The sequence below is a fragment of the Rhinoderma darwinii genome, chromosome 10, assembly GCF_050947455.1.
Source record: "Rhinoderma darwinii isolate aRhiDar2 chromosome 10, aRhiDar2.hap1, whole genome shotgun sequence".
Taxonomy (NCBI): Eukaryota; Metazoa; Chordata; class Amphibia; order Anura; family Rhinodermatidae; genus Rhinoderma; species Rhinoderma darwinii.
Window position 1 is genome coordinate 17,556,409 of NC_134696.1, and position 14,369 is coordinate 17,570,777.

A 14,369-nucleotide genomic window follows, 5' to 3' on the forward strand; every position below is an offset into this window, starting at 1 on the left:
TGAGCTATTTGGTGATAATTTATAAATACCCGTAGTTTTCGGACTATAAGACGCACTTTTTAGCAAGAATAAATCTTGCTAAAAAAGTCCCTGCGTCTTATAGGTTGGCAGTCAAGGGGCCCGGCTGTGGCAGACCCCCCTGACCACTTCCTTAACCCCTTCCCAACCCTGCAGGTGTCAGCTGTGTTTTACAGCTGCCACGCTTCTCTAACGGCTAGGGACAGCGATCGCACTGTCCCTGGCCGTTTAACTAGTTAAATGCCGCGTTCGATAGCGACCGCGGCATTTAAAGGGGTTTTTCCATGGAGGACATTTATGACATATCCACAGGATATGTGCTCACGCTCACTCCCGGCCACTTACTGACTACATGGTCGGGAGTTGCGAAAACAGCTATATAAAATACGATAGATAGATAGATTAGATAGATAGATAGATAGATAGATAGATAGATAGATAGATAGATAGATAGATATGAGATAGATAGATAGATAGATAGATAGATAGATAGATAGATAGATAGATAGATAGATAGATAGATAGATAGATAGATAGATAGATAGATAGATAGATAGATAGATAGATAGATAGAGATAGATAGATAGATAGATAGATAGATAGATAGATAGATAGATAGATAGATAGATAGATTTTTCCATTAAGAACAAGCGGCACGTGCCTAAGAGCCACCTTGGGAGTTGGTGGTCTAGTCTGAGTGCAATGCTGTAATTCATGGTTTTTGGTATAAGACTATAAATGCACACCACTGGCCCAGACTGATACATTGTAACAAAACCATCAGCTGTGAGCAAGTCTAGAGTTGTCCTGGTTTTCAGACTGTGGATGTAAATAAGAATGTTTACATTTATTCACATCAAGCAGAGATCTTGAGATAGAGGGGAATTGGTACACAAAGCATCAATCAGTATTGTATTTGTATAGATATTTGTACATTTTCTGTGCCCAGGTTTTACTGGTATAATGCCAAGCGTCTCACTGCTGAAATGAAGCTGCGTGCAAAGGGTTAGGTCTCATTTCTCAACCCTTATATCCCTATTGACCTGAGTTCTTCCAATGCTTGAGGTGCCCATATACATGAGACGAAACTCAGCCGACGATCTAATGTGTATGATCTAATGTGTATGATCTAATGTATATGATCTGATGTATATGATCTAATGTGTATGATCTAATGTATATGATCTGATGTATATGATCTAATGTGTATGATCTAATGTGTATGATCTAATATACAGTGAAGGAAATAAGTATTTGATCCCTTGCTGATTTTGTAAGTTTGCCCACTGTCAAAGACATGAACAGTCTAGAATTTTTAGGCTAGGTTAATTTTACCAGTGAGAGATAGATTATATAAAAAAAAAAAAAGGAAATCACATTGTCAAAATTATATATATTTATTTGCATTGTGCACAGAGAAATAAGTATTTGATCCCTTTGGCAAACAAGACTTAATACTTGGTGGCAAAACCCTTGTTGGCAAGCACAGCAGTCAGACGTTTTTTGTAGTTGATGATGAGGTTTGCACACATGTTAGATGGAATTTTGGCCCACTCCTCTTTACAGATCATCTGTAAATCATTAAGATTTCGAGGCTGTCGCTTGGCAACTCGGATCTTCAGCTCCCTCCATAAGTTTTCGATGGGATTAAGGTCTGGAGACTGGCTAGGCCACTCCATGACCTTAATGTGCTTCTTTTTGAGCCACTCCTTTGTTGCCTTGGCTGTATGTTTCGGGTCATTGTCTTGCTGGAAGACCCAGCCACGAGCCATTTTTAATGTCCTGGTGGAGGGAAGGAGGTTGTCACTCAGGATTTGACGGTACATGGCTCCATCCATTCTCCCATTGATGCGGTGAAGTAGTCCTGTGCCCTTAGCAGAGAAACACCCCCAAAACATAATGTTTCCCCCTCCATGCTTGACAGTGGGGACGATGTTCTTTGGGTCATAGGCAGCATTTCTCTTCCTCCAAAAACGGCGAGTTGAGTTAATGCCAAAGAGCTCAATTTTAGTCTCATCTGACCACAGCACCTTCTCCCAATCACACTCAGAATCATCCAGATGTTCATTTGAAAACTTCAGACGGGCCTGTACATGTGCCTTCTTGAGCAGGGGGACCTTGCGGGCACTGCAGGATTTTAATCCATTACGGCGTAATGTGTTACCAATGGTTTTCTTGGTGACTGTGGTCCCAGCTGCCTTGAGATCATTAACAAGTTCCCCACGTGTAGTTTTCGGCTGAGCTCTCACCTTCCTCAGGATCAAGGATACCCCACGAGGTGAGATTTTGCATGGAGCCCCAGATCGATGTCGATTGACAGTCATTTTGTATGTCTTCCATTTTCTTACTATTGCACCAACAGTTGTCTCCTTCTCACCCAGCGTCTTACTTATGGTTTTGTAGCCCATTCCAGCCTTGTGCAGGTCTATGATCTTGTCCCTGACATCCTTAGAAAGCTCTTTGGTCTTGCCCATGTTGTAGAGGTTAGAGTCAGACTGATTAATTGAGTCTGTGGACAGGAGTCTTTTATACAGGTGACCATGTAAGAGCTGTCTTTACTGCAGGCACCAAGTTGATTTGGAGCGTGTAACTGGTCTGGAGGAGGCTGAACTCTTAATGGTTGGTGGGGGGTCACATACTTATTTCTCTGTGCACAATGCAAATAAATATATATCATTTTGACTATGTGATTTTCTTTTTTTTTTTAATATAATCTATCTCTCACTGGTAAAATTAACCTAGCCTAAAAATTCTAGACTTACAAAATCAGCAAGGGATCAAATACTTATTTCCTTCACTGTATATGATCTAATGTATATGATCTAATGTGTATGATCTAATGTATATGAGGGCCTCCTGAATCTCCCCTTGATGGCAGATGTCGGGAGAAAAAAGGATCGGCCAGTTGGATTTCATCATGCCTGATCCTTTGTTCTCAGGGGAGATAAGCCGTACCCAGAGGTGCCTGCCAGTGGTTTACTCCCCTCTCCCTTCAGTTTATCGGCGCTCGTTTACTCTTTTCACACGTAGCTATGGTCAGTAATGTATGGGGACGAGTGATTATTACTACGATCGCTCGTCCCCATGCATTTCCATGATGTCGGCAGCGCATCTTCCTGTTTACACGGCGAGACGTGCTGCCCACAACGATGATATTTATTGCAGCATAAACGATACCATCAGACGATGAACGAGTGTTTGCTCGTTCATCGTCTGATCGTTGCCCAGGGCAATGATCGGGGACGAGTTTTCATATGAGCGCTCGTTTGCCCCATCATTGGCCCATGTACAAGGGCCTTTAAGAAAAAAAAATCCTCAGTGATCACATTGATCGCTCCATATAAGAGATAGTCAATGGAAATCTCTGGTGTGAGGAATACACCAAACATCTCTCATATCTCAGCCTCCCGGACTCCTGTAATTGTGCCAAGAGAAGGATGGGAAATTGGGGTTAACTTTTTTTTACTGTCGTTTGACTTTAAGTTATTGTTTTATACAAGGCGTTTCCTCATTGATACATTTTTTTGCGTGTTTTTATACTTTACTAACGCAGTTTAATGCCTCAACAAATGCAGAATGTCAAGAGATTAATACCTGTTAACCCCGAGAATTAGCGGCCGGTCTTGGTGTTTTATGAAGTTAGACTTTGTGTCTCCATGATCTTGGCTTGGAGATGAGACTTATTGATGTTACCTTAACGATGGAGACAAGTAACCGGCTACCGAACCTTCTATGATGAAGAATTAGTTTTTACGTCATCCATAACCCAGTCGCGTTTGACTTGTAGTTCCACTTGTCTTACACGTAACCTATTGGCGCTCAGAATCCAGCTTTACCGAATTAAAATACATTGAGTTTAATAATATTTAAAAAAGTAGACCCGTCCTCATCCCCCCCTCTCGGGATACATGGTATAGTCCAATACAACACCGGGCAAGCCTGAACCTGCCTGGTGGTTTAATGAATAGTCATGAGGAAAGGGGGTGGACTCAAGTTTGTTGTTGGATGCAGCTAGTTGACAGAACCAAGGGAGATGAGAAAAAAACGAAAAAAAAAAACCTAACAAACTGCTTCCATGTACCACAGCATCCTCTAAGACATATGCACTGTGTGTTATACCTGCGCGCTGTCTACACGTTGCATTTCTTACCTATTCTCCATTGCATCCTACTGACCCCATGACTGCTCTGCTGGGACAATTGCCATCTGCATTTGTATTCCAGGAAGACTAAGATGCTGTATATAAGTGACCCCATGCAGCCATACACGGTAGGTTATTTCGGTTGTCTACCTGCATTTTTTTAATTTTTTGTAATAAAAAATAATTGGCAAAATGCCTTTGAGCCAATCACAACTGTCTTACTCATTGTGCAGCGCGGTTTTCACACCTGTTGCCATTGAGAGTCTTCCATGCGTGAGATTAGGAAATTAGGGGCTTCTTTTGGGAACGACTTAGAGTCTGACAGTCATGACAAAAGAAATTAGAGTGCAAAAATGTGCACAAGTATGTACTAAACCTACTCATAATCTGTGTATTCGTTTTTTTTCCTCGCGATCTTATAGTAGAACCATGTAATACAAATTAGGCGAATGATAACCAATTTTCTCCCAATTTATCAACATAGAAAATAAGTTTTAATAGAGACAGAAATGAGATACTTACAGGGAGGTCGTGGAGTTCTCATTCAGTCGCAGAAGGTTTTATATGTACATGTCGGTAAATCATGCTGAGATATAGAAATGTCCAAAAATACTTCACGTTCAGTGGATATCAACGGAGGATCCTCTGTGATAGTTTAATAGAACAGTTGTGATTTCAGAATTTCAATTTTTAATTCAGGGTTTTTTTTCAATGTAAATAAATTTTTCAAAATATTTTGTATGTTTTTTCCAATAAGGCTTTATGTGTTATTTATTGAGAAAAAAAATGGTTCTATTTTAAAAATTCTTATTACTTTTATTATTATTATTATTATTATTATTATTATTATTAATAATATTAATTTCGATGTATTAATTTTCTTTTAGATTATTAAAAATAAATATATTCATGATTAATTACTAGTTTTAGAAAAAAAATTACACTTAACAAATTCATTTTTATTTAAAAAAATTAATCAATAAATAAAAAATGTATAATAATTATATATATATATATATATATATATATATATATATATATATATATATATATATATATATATATATATATATATATAATTATTATACTTACAATTTTTATTTTATTTTTTATGTATTCTTTGTTTTCCAAAAAGGAATGTACAGATCTGAGATTGTTCTTGTTCTTTTATTGGTTATTTTACAAAAATTGATATATATTTATATTTATTATTTTGTTTTATTTAAAAACAAACAATACTAATAGCTTTTTATAAAAAATATTTAATAAATGTATGTAAACAATCATTTTAATAGTCGTTTAATAAATAATATATATATATAATATGACTTTCAAATTTATTGTTTACATACATTTTTTTAATATTTTTTATAAAACGTTATTTGTTATTGTATTGTTGTGTTGTTGTTGTTTTTTTTACAATGTTTTCTACTGAGTATTTAGTAATAATTACTTTGCCTGCAGTCCTAGGTTCACATAGGTCTCCTATACACCTGTCACACAGCTGTTTCATGCACCTCCCACAGATGCTGTACACCTCCGCCCATCTGTATCCCTCGGGTGCCCTCACTGGGAGGGGTGATATTTAGCCTTTTCATTGTCCATTAAAATAAAATATGAAGAAAATGTAGCTAAATAATGACTTTTTGCATATTATAGAGGTTCTGATCTTTTGGAAACATGTGCAGCCAAGGTTAAGGAGATAATGCTGGGTAATGGCATGGGATGCAGATCCTACGGCATTATAACTATTCAAATTGGTCTTTCTTATTATGTTAATAGTTGGTGAGATCCTGCACAGGGTTGTGGTCTCCATAGGTGCTACAATATTAGCAAACAAGGAAGTAGAAAAGGGATGTGGGCATCCGAACCGCCTGTCCTGGGCAGCGTGGGATGGTGTCAAGCAGCACCTGAAAAGGGCCTAATTCGTATCTTTGCTATGGGGCCTCCCAACCTGTTAATATGTTGCTGATTATTAGCTTATATTTACATGAGTCCTTTTTTTCGCCATTTTTGATTCAATTTTCATAAGAAAAAAACACTACGCCATTCTTAAAAAAATCGTGAAAAATAAAACGACCCATATAAATATTATTATTGTTACATATAAAATCTATATTTTTTGGTAAAAATACCATAGGAGATAAAGATGACCAATATCCCCAAAATACTTATTAATACTTCCTACAAATTGTTATTACCCTCGACTTAACACCTTCCACCCTGGGCAGAATTCATTCAGCTTTACAGATCTAAATGTCATTTTCACCTTAAAATAGTTATAATAAGCATTCATTTTATTCGAGAATTTGCCTGAATCCAAGTCAGAATAAAATTATATTAATATGGAAGTTTCCACCGCCAAAATCGACCAGAGCTCATGGGGTATCAGGCCAGGTGTAGTGGCCAATAGGCTAACGCTGAGCTTTATAGTTGCGGCTGGTTGCAATTTTTGTACAGGTTAATGCAATCTGAGTCTTGGATGATACAGAAGGGAAATCTAGTCTCTCAGCATTTCCGTTGACTTTTATGGGAAGAAAATGTTCAAAATTTGCACAAAATTTGCACAGAATTTGCAGTTCCAATATTTTTGTCATTGTCCTCTATGGAAGATGAGTGTCCCAACTGTAGTATATCAGTTATACCAGATCCGAGTGTCATACTGTATCTTACTACCAGTGAAGCCGGTGATATCCTTGCCACTTACGTAGTGTTTTGACTTGTCAGAATTTCCCAACAATACAAAAACACAAACTTTTTGATTTTCAAGACGGAATTTGTATAGAAAAGTTTGCCTGCTAGGGATGTTTTGTGTGAATGGAGTAATTGTCTTTGACTCCGGTTAGAAGATACGTATTGACACAGCTAATAACATTAATTCTTGTGGTCGGCAAGAATGCAGATTAATGTGTTTGAACAACCCAAATTTCGAATGCCTGCTTGCAGGAACAACACCGGGATTACATAGTTTAAGATCCAGGGCACATACATATACGCCTCCTCTCCAATCCATATTTAGGGTGTTCATATATTAAAGGGTAACTAAACTTTTACAAATATTTTGACATGTCATAGTGACACGTCAGAAGTTTTAATCGACGAGGACCCGAGTACTGAGACCCCCACCGATCTCTAAATTGAAGCGGCAGAACCGCTTAGTTTTTGATTGAGTTTTCTTGGAAAGCCGAGCGAGCACTTTCCGGACTCATTGAACCAGTCACCGCTCCGAGGAAAGACGATCAGAAACATAACGGCACAGCGATCACCTTCTCGTTTTAGCTAAGGGAGGGGGTCTCAGAGCTCGAACCCCCACAGATCAAAACTTCTGACATGTCACTATGGCTATAAAAGTTTAGTTACACTTTAAAGGGTAACTCCAATTTGGATCTGCTGTGCAGAATATATGAAAGGAATTGCTTAAATGTCAATTCCTAAAATGTCACATGTGATCGCCACAAGCGCTCGTTCATCGGCTGATCGGATCTTTTATGTGGACAAAAAAATGCTCGCCTGTCGGCATTACGTCTGCCCGTGTGAGCAGGGGATGTGCTGCCGACAAGATGCAAAATGCATAGGGAGGATCGATCGTATTAACGATCAATTACACCAAGTCGATCGAACAAACGAGCGCTGATCGACAAGCTCGTTTGGCAGTAAAGGATCTGGTATGACACCTGCCCATCCTCCAGCTGTGACCGTATGTCTATGAATATCTTCCCATAGATAAGGACCCTATCTTTTTTGGGATAGCGAAGCAAAATATCCATTTCCAAATTGCTGAGACCTGACAGATAGCGAAAGCTTTCGATGGGCGTCCTTACAAGCTGTCATTACGCATTTGATCCCTATACTGATAAATTGCTCGGTAAAACGTAGCCTGTGGGCTGAGGATACTTGTCCCTCCCAGTCTTTGAAAGCTCAATTGAGGGATAATTAGAAAGTAAATATGGGACAGTTCACACATGTCCGCGCAGAATTCTTACAATCAAGATAAGGGTTCGCTGTATTCGAGACGTGTCCGGGTGGATCCTATTGACTGCCATGATGAAAAATGATGGGGCTCCTACCATTCATTATCTGACTGTACGTTAAGAGTACTACTTCACTATTTATTGCCTTAAAGAGACAGGTCCTATAATTACATGTACTTGGATTTGTAAGGACTGGGCAGAATTTGCGGCAAAAAAGGTAAATACACCCTTAAAACAAATATCCTCAAATCAATAGCCATTTGTCAGAAAAGAAGAGGAATACGCGATCCAACCTATTACTGACTGACGGTGGCCTTAGACGTAGCCGTAGTCATCACTAGCCGACCGTAAGGGACAATCATTTACAATAATGATGGCTGGAAAATTGGAATTGTTTCCCATGTTTCAAATTTGTGTTCATTTTTATTTTATAATACATCTTTATATCCGTCTCAGTTCCTTTTTTCTGACACATAGATATAGGGAGGAATTTATTAATGTTTTTACGCAACTTTTCTTACGTTAAAACATTGCAAATTATGCAGCACGCCATATTTGCACAAAGATTTTTTTTGCCATTTAACGCTGTTTTCAGCAGACCGAAAGATTTACTATAATTTATGCCAACGTTGGCGTAAATTATAGCCCAAATCTACACCTGCTAATAACAGGCATAGATTTGATTTTCTGACGCACAAGCTGGCAAAGATGCACCAAATTTATTAAGAAACGTGCGCCTCTTGATAAATTTGGCGCATTTTACTCTAGCGCAGTACAGTTTAAGATTGGCGTGGGAAACACCTTTCCCCCATAGAGTTAAATTATACAAATCTAGCTGTTTGCAGTCACCACTAGGGGGAGCTTACTGCAGACGGATTTACTATTGACTTCAATGGGAGCAGTATGATTCCGTGTGCAGTACGCTCCCTCTAGTGGTGGTTGCAGGCCACTGACTGATGGATATCTGTATCGCAGGTAAGATATTTTATAGGACATACCGAAAATATTCTCTTAGCTACATATGTAGAGCATGATATCTGCAGGGCGAGAAGTTTCTACATGGGGCAAGGCAAATGTTGTATTGTAATTAAGATTGTTAGATCTGTGAGATATTTTTCCAGAAGAACGATAGAAGGATATTTACATGTTCTCTGTATGACAAACGCTGCGATAATGAAAGATTTTAACTCTCAGCAGTTTAAGGAAAAGTCATGATGTCTTCACCAAAACATTATTCGTTTTAGTCAAGCAAGCAAAAAAATTACTTAAAGGGACACTCTGGACTACCCCTTTATGCCCTGCACTTGGCATAACACAGTTTATCAGTGTTGCTTGGTGTAGCCTTTAAGAGAATAGAAAAAGGGGTATTGCTGTAAGAGAAAGCTGATAACAGAGAACAACAGTGTATACTCTTGAATTTGGTCAAGGCATGAAAACTTTTACATGTAGCATGATGATGAAACGTGTCCATTGTATAATGATAGACCTTTGATTTGTTACTTGACGATGAACCTTGTCGATGTTATATACATCATGGTGAGCTTTGTTGATCTTACATTATGGTGGACCTTGTAGATGTTACATCATGGTGGACCTTGTAGATATTACATGATGGTGGACCTTGTAGATGTTACATCATGGTGGACCTTGTAGATATTACATGATGGAGGCCTTGAAGATGTTACATCATGGTGGACCTTGTAGATGTTAAATCATGGTGAGCCTTGTAGTTGTTATATGATGGAGACCTTGTAGATCTTATATTATGGTGGACCTTGTAGATATTACATGATGGAGGCCTTGTAGATGTTACATCATGGTGGACCTTGTAGATGTTATATGATGGTGGACCTTGTAGATATTACATGATGGAGGCCTTGTAGATGTTACATCATGGTGGACCTTGTAGATGTTATATCATGGTGGACCTTGTCGATATTACATCATGGTGGACCTTGTCGATATTACATCATGGAGAACCTTGTAGATATTACATCATGGAGAACCTTGTAGATATTACATCATGGTGGACCTTGTAGATATTACATCATGGTGGACCTTGTAGATGTTATATCATGGTGGACCTTGTCGATATTACATCATGGTGGACCTTGTCGATATTACATCATGGAGAACCTTGTAGATATTACATGATGGAGAACCTTGTAGATATTACATCATGGTGGACCTTGTAGATATTACATCATGGTGGACCTTGTAGATGTTACATCATGGTGGACCTTGTAGATGTTACATCATGGTGGACCTTGTCGATATTACATCATGGTGGAACTTGTCGATATTACATCATGGTGGACCTTGTAGATATTACATCATGGAGAACCTTGTAGATATTACATCATGGTGGACCTTGTAGATATTACATCATGGTGGACCTTGTAAATATTACATCATGGTGAGCCTTGTAGATGTTACATCATGGTGGACCTTGTAGATATTACATCATGGTGAGCCTTGTAGATATTACATCATGGTGGACCTTGTAGATATTACATCATGGAGAACCTTGTAGATATTACATCATGGTGGACCTTGTAGATATTACATCATGGTGGACCTTGTAAATATTACATCATGGTGAGCCTTGTAGATGTTACATCATGGTGGACCTTGTAGATATTACATCATGGTGAGCCTTGTAGATATTACATCATGGTGGACCTTGTAGATATTACATCATGGTGGACCTTGTAGATATTACATCATGGAGAACCTTGTAGATATTACATCATGGTGAGCCTTGTAGATATTACATCATGGTGAGCCTTGTAGATGTTACATCATGGTGGACCTTGTAGATATTACATCATGGAGAACCTTGTAGATATTACATCATGGTGAGCCTTGTAGATATTACATCATGGTGGACCTTGTAGATATTACATCATGGTGGACCTTGTAGATATTACATGATGGTGCACATTGTCAATATTACATAGTGGCGAGACTTTTCATTAATATGATGGAGAATCCGAATCCGTGGCATGATCCGGAAACCTTTGGCCATTGTATGATTGTATGATTGTAGACCTTATCTCTATTACATGATGGAGGCCTTGTAGATGTTACATGATAGTGAGTATTGTAGATGTTACATCATACACTATTACACATATACATTACCACACACACATACACACACGCGCACACACATAGATGCTCATGTAGGCAATTATGTAATACAACAACCAGAGCGCACAGCTCCCTCGCCGGACAGATGTGACAGTCAAGAATTAAGCTAAGGAGCCACCTAAGGCCACAGTGTAAATTATATTATGAATATTCACCAGGGGCCAGTTGTAGGCAGGTGAGCACCTTGAATCGTCTCGCACCTGAGTCATCAGAAATCATCTATCCTTCTCAGATGGAAAAAGTCATTAAACCAAGTAAAGATAGATAGATGTAGGATGTACTGATCTGCTATAGACTACAGACATCAATGCCGTAGGGGCCAATAACAGAAAATTTGGAATCTACAATCTGCACCTTGAAGTGTTCAGCATCACGTCTCAGACCTCATACAAGATGCTCATAGTTTATATCTTTCATCCGTCCCTGAATACCAGATATATCAGCATTTTATACACTTCTAGTACTGCTCTGCCTGTGTAATTGTGCCCGTATTTTCTGCCAGTTCTGTAGCTGTACCATTCTACTCAAGAACCAGGAAGCTCAGGATGAACATGGGTTCTATTAGACTTCTGCTATGCGTGGAATCGTTGGAGGACGCAGAACATTTGAGAATACTGTGGAAGATTTTGCAACCGCTCTCTCTGACAACGCAAATAATATATAATCTGTGCACATTGAAATCAACGGATCTTCTGTGTAAGACATGGGCGTGCCGGGTCCTCCAGAGTTAAAGTCGCCTCTACGACCCCAGGGCATTTGGAAATGGGTGGTCTTAAGCAGACAAACCCTTGAAAAGGATTGTCCGGTCTTATGTAAATAGAGCTTAATCGTTGTAAAATGAGAAGTTATGCACCATTCCATTTACTGACAGCAAGCAGTGATCTGGAAAGGATGAGAAACAAAAAGTAATGATTAAAGCTTCATGTGCATAAGAATCCCTTTAATGTTATTAATGATTTCCCTCCGTATGGACCATGAGTCTGATACAGCGATATGAGGTCATTATGTACCAGGGGAAATAAGCCGTGTCGCACAGATCCTCGGATAATATTTCCAGATATTTGCAACTTTCACTCAATCTCCTTTTCTGAGGTGGAGAACAGAGTCATAGCCCAGAGATAACAAAGCAGAGAGCAGTTTGTAGGTAGAAGATCATTTGCGGGACTTGAATTAAAACTTGATTTGGTGATGTCATCAGCGTCACCTTTCAAGCTGCGGTAAAGAACATATTTTTTCAAAAGTCTGGCATCCATAGTATCACATCCTCCAGAACACAGGTCATAGAAAAAAACCTGGATCAAAAATTACCCAGGACCCAATGGTCCAATCCCAGTTTTACATCAGGTACATTAAAGTACTTGCCAGACTATCAGGACTTCTGGACTATCAGATGTAGTAGAATGACCTTGTATGAAGTGTTCAAGAATACAATGATTATATGAACTAACATGAGATTTTAAAATTCCACCCAAATTACTTTTTAGGACATGTTCAGACGAGGCGGATTTGCAGCAGATTATTAAGTCTTTGCTTTTTATAGCTTTTTGGTTTATTTAGTGCAGGAAACGGTGCGGAAAATAACTTGTGGAGTGGAATTTACACTCCGGAGCGTGCTTAGTCTGTTGCAGAGAAGCAGCGGATATTCACTGCGGATTTCAGCCTTGATTGCAAAGGCTGAAACCTGCGGCAAGTCCGCTGCGGAATCTCACGTCTGGAAGAAACCTCCATGTACAAATTTTTCAGCAGTTTCGTTGAGTAATTGCTGCCAAATTGTGGCAAAATCCTCAGCGGAAAATTTGCGCCATCTCTGAACGTGCCCTTATTGCTGCATGATCTACAACAAAGGTAGAAGAATATTCTAGTTATTATAGATGCCCCTTCTTAGGGTTGTCACCTTCTTCCTTGTAAATTCAATTACTTGCCTTTCAATTCTGTCTATTCAGCAATTTTCTGGTAATATCTATGTCTGAGTAAGTTGTGTGCTCCAATATGGCCATTACTACAACTCCACATGGGTTGTCGTAACCCAAATTTTCCAGACTCCTATATTTTCCATTCTGGACTCCCTTGGCGGAGCTGCGATGGAAGCCGGATTTGACCCAGCTTTCCCAGACACAGACACATCTAAGAAACTGGTGAACATAGGACAATTCAATGATTTATATTTAGTGGGGATTTTTAAAAAATGTTATCTTGTTTACCTACTACAATCAAAAGGCCAATATAGTTGCAATATATGTTATACGTCACCTAGAAGGTCCCTGATCTACTGATCAGACTAATTTTTTTTTCCATTTTTGGTTTTGCTTGTTCAGATATTACTCTGCTGATCCTACAGAAATGCTACTTTTCTTCCATAATAGGGTGATTAGGGCTGATGGGTCATTAAATAGTCAATCCATTCCTTTATTTGCCCTTTCCTTTCAGTTCTGTGTCTACATCCCCATAGGCACTTACACCAATAAACAAAGTGCACTCACCCCTAATCCGTCGTCATTGCCTGTCACTGTAATGCTTAGAACACACATTATCCTGGTCCGGTAACCCAATCTCTTTGATGTCTGGAGACCATAACCCCTGGTGCGACTATTCTCCTTGTCACAGCCATGTCATGGGAAAGAATGTGTCCTGTTCAAAAATAAACACCTTGTAGATGCTTTACTTAAAACCGTGGTGCATTAGCTTTATGGATGTTTGTAGACTTCACTCTTATTTGTTCACATAGGTAAAGATCCCTGAGAAATGACCATCAAAAGTTTACCAGAATAAAGGGACCGTGATGGGGGTGTAATGCACCCTTCCCTATGCACTTGGTAGAATTTCTGGAACTTTTGAGAATATCTATTGGTCCTAAAGACCTGGTAATTAAAAACAATAATTCTTCCCCAAAATCCTTGTGTTGGATATTCCAGCTGAATGGTGGATGAAGATTTCCATAAAAGAAGATATTGAAATGTTAACCAGAGTAGAGAAAATTCCACTATCCTGTCCCACCAAAATTCTGTGGTCTATTCAGCAGCATGAGAATGTAATTTCTAAAAACAAAATCTTTTTTTCTTACAGTAGTTGTCTGACTTTTAAAAAAA

At 38.8% G+C, this 14,369-nt stretch overlaps 1 protein-coding gene across 1 annotated transcript in view; it reads left to right on the forward strand.

Moving 5' to 3' along the window:
- TP73 (tumor protein p73) overlaps nt 1-14,369 on the forward strand; it is a 75,725-nt gene that overhangs the window by 9,942 nt on the left and 51,414 nt on the right. The window lies entirely within an intron of this gene.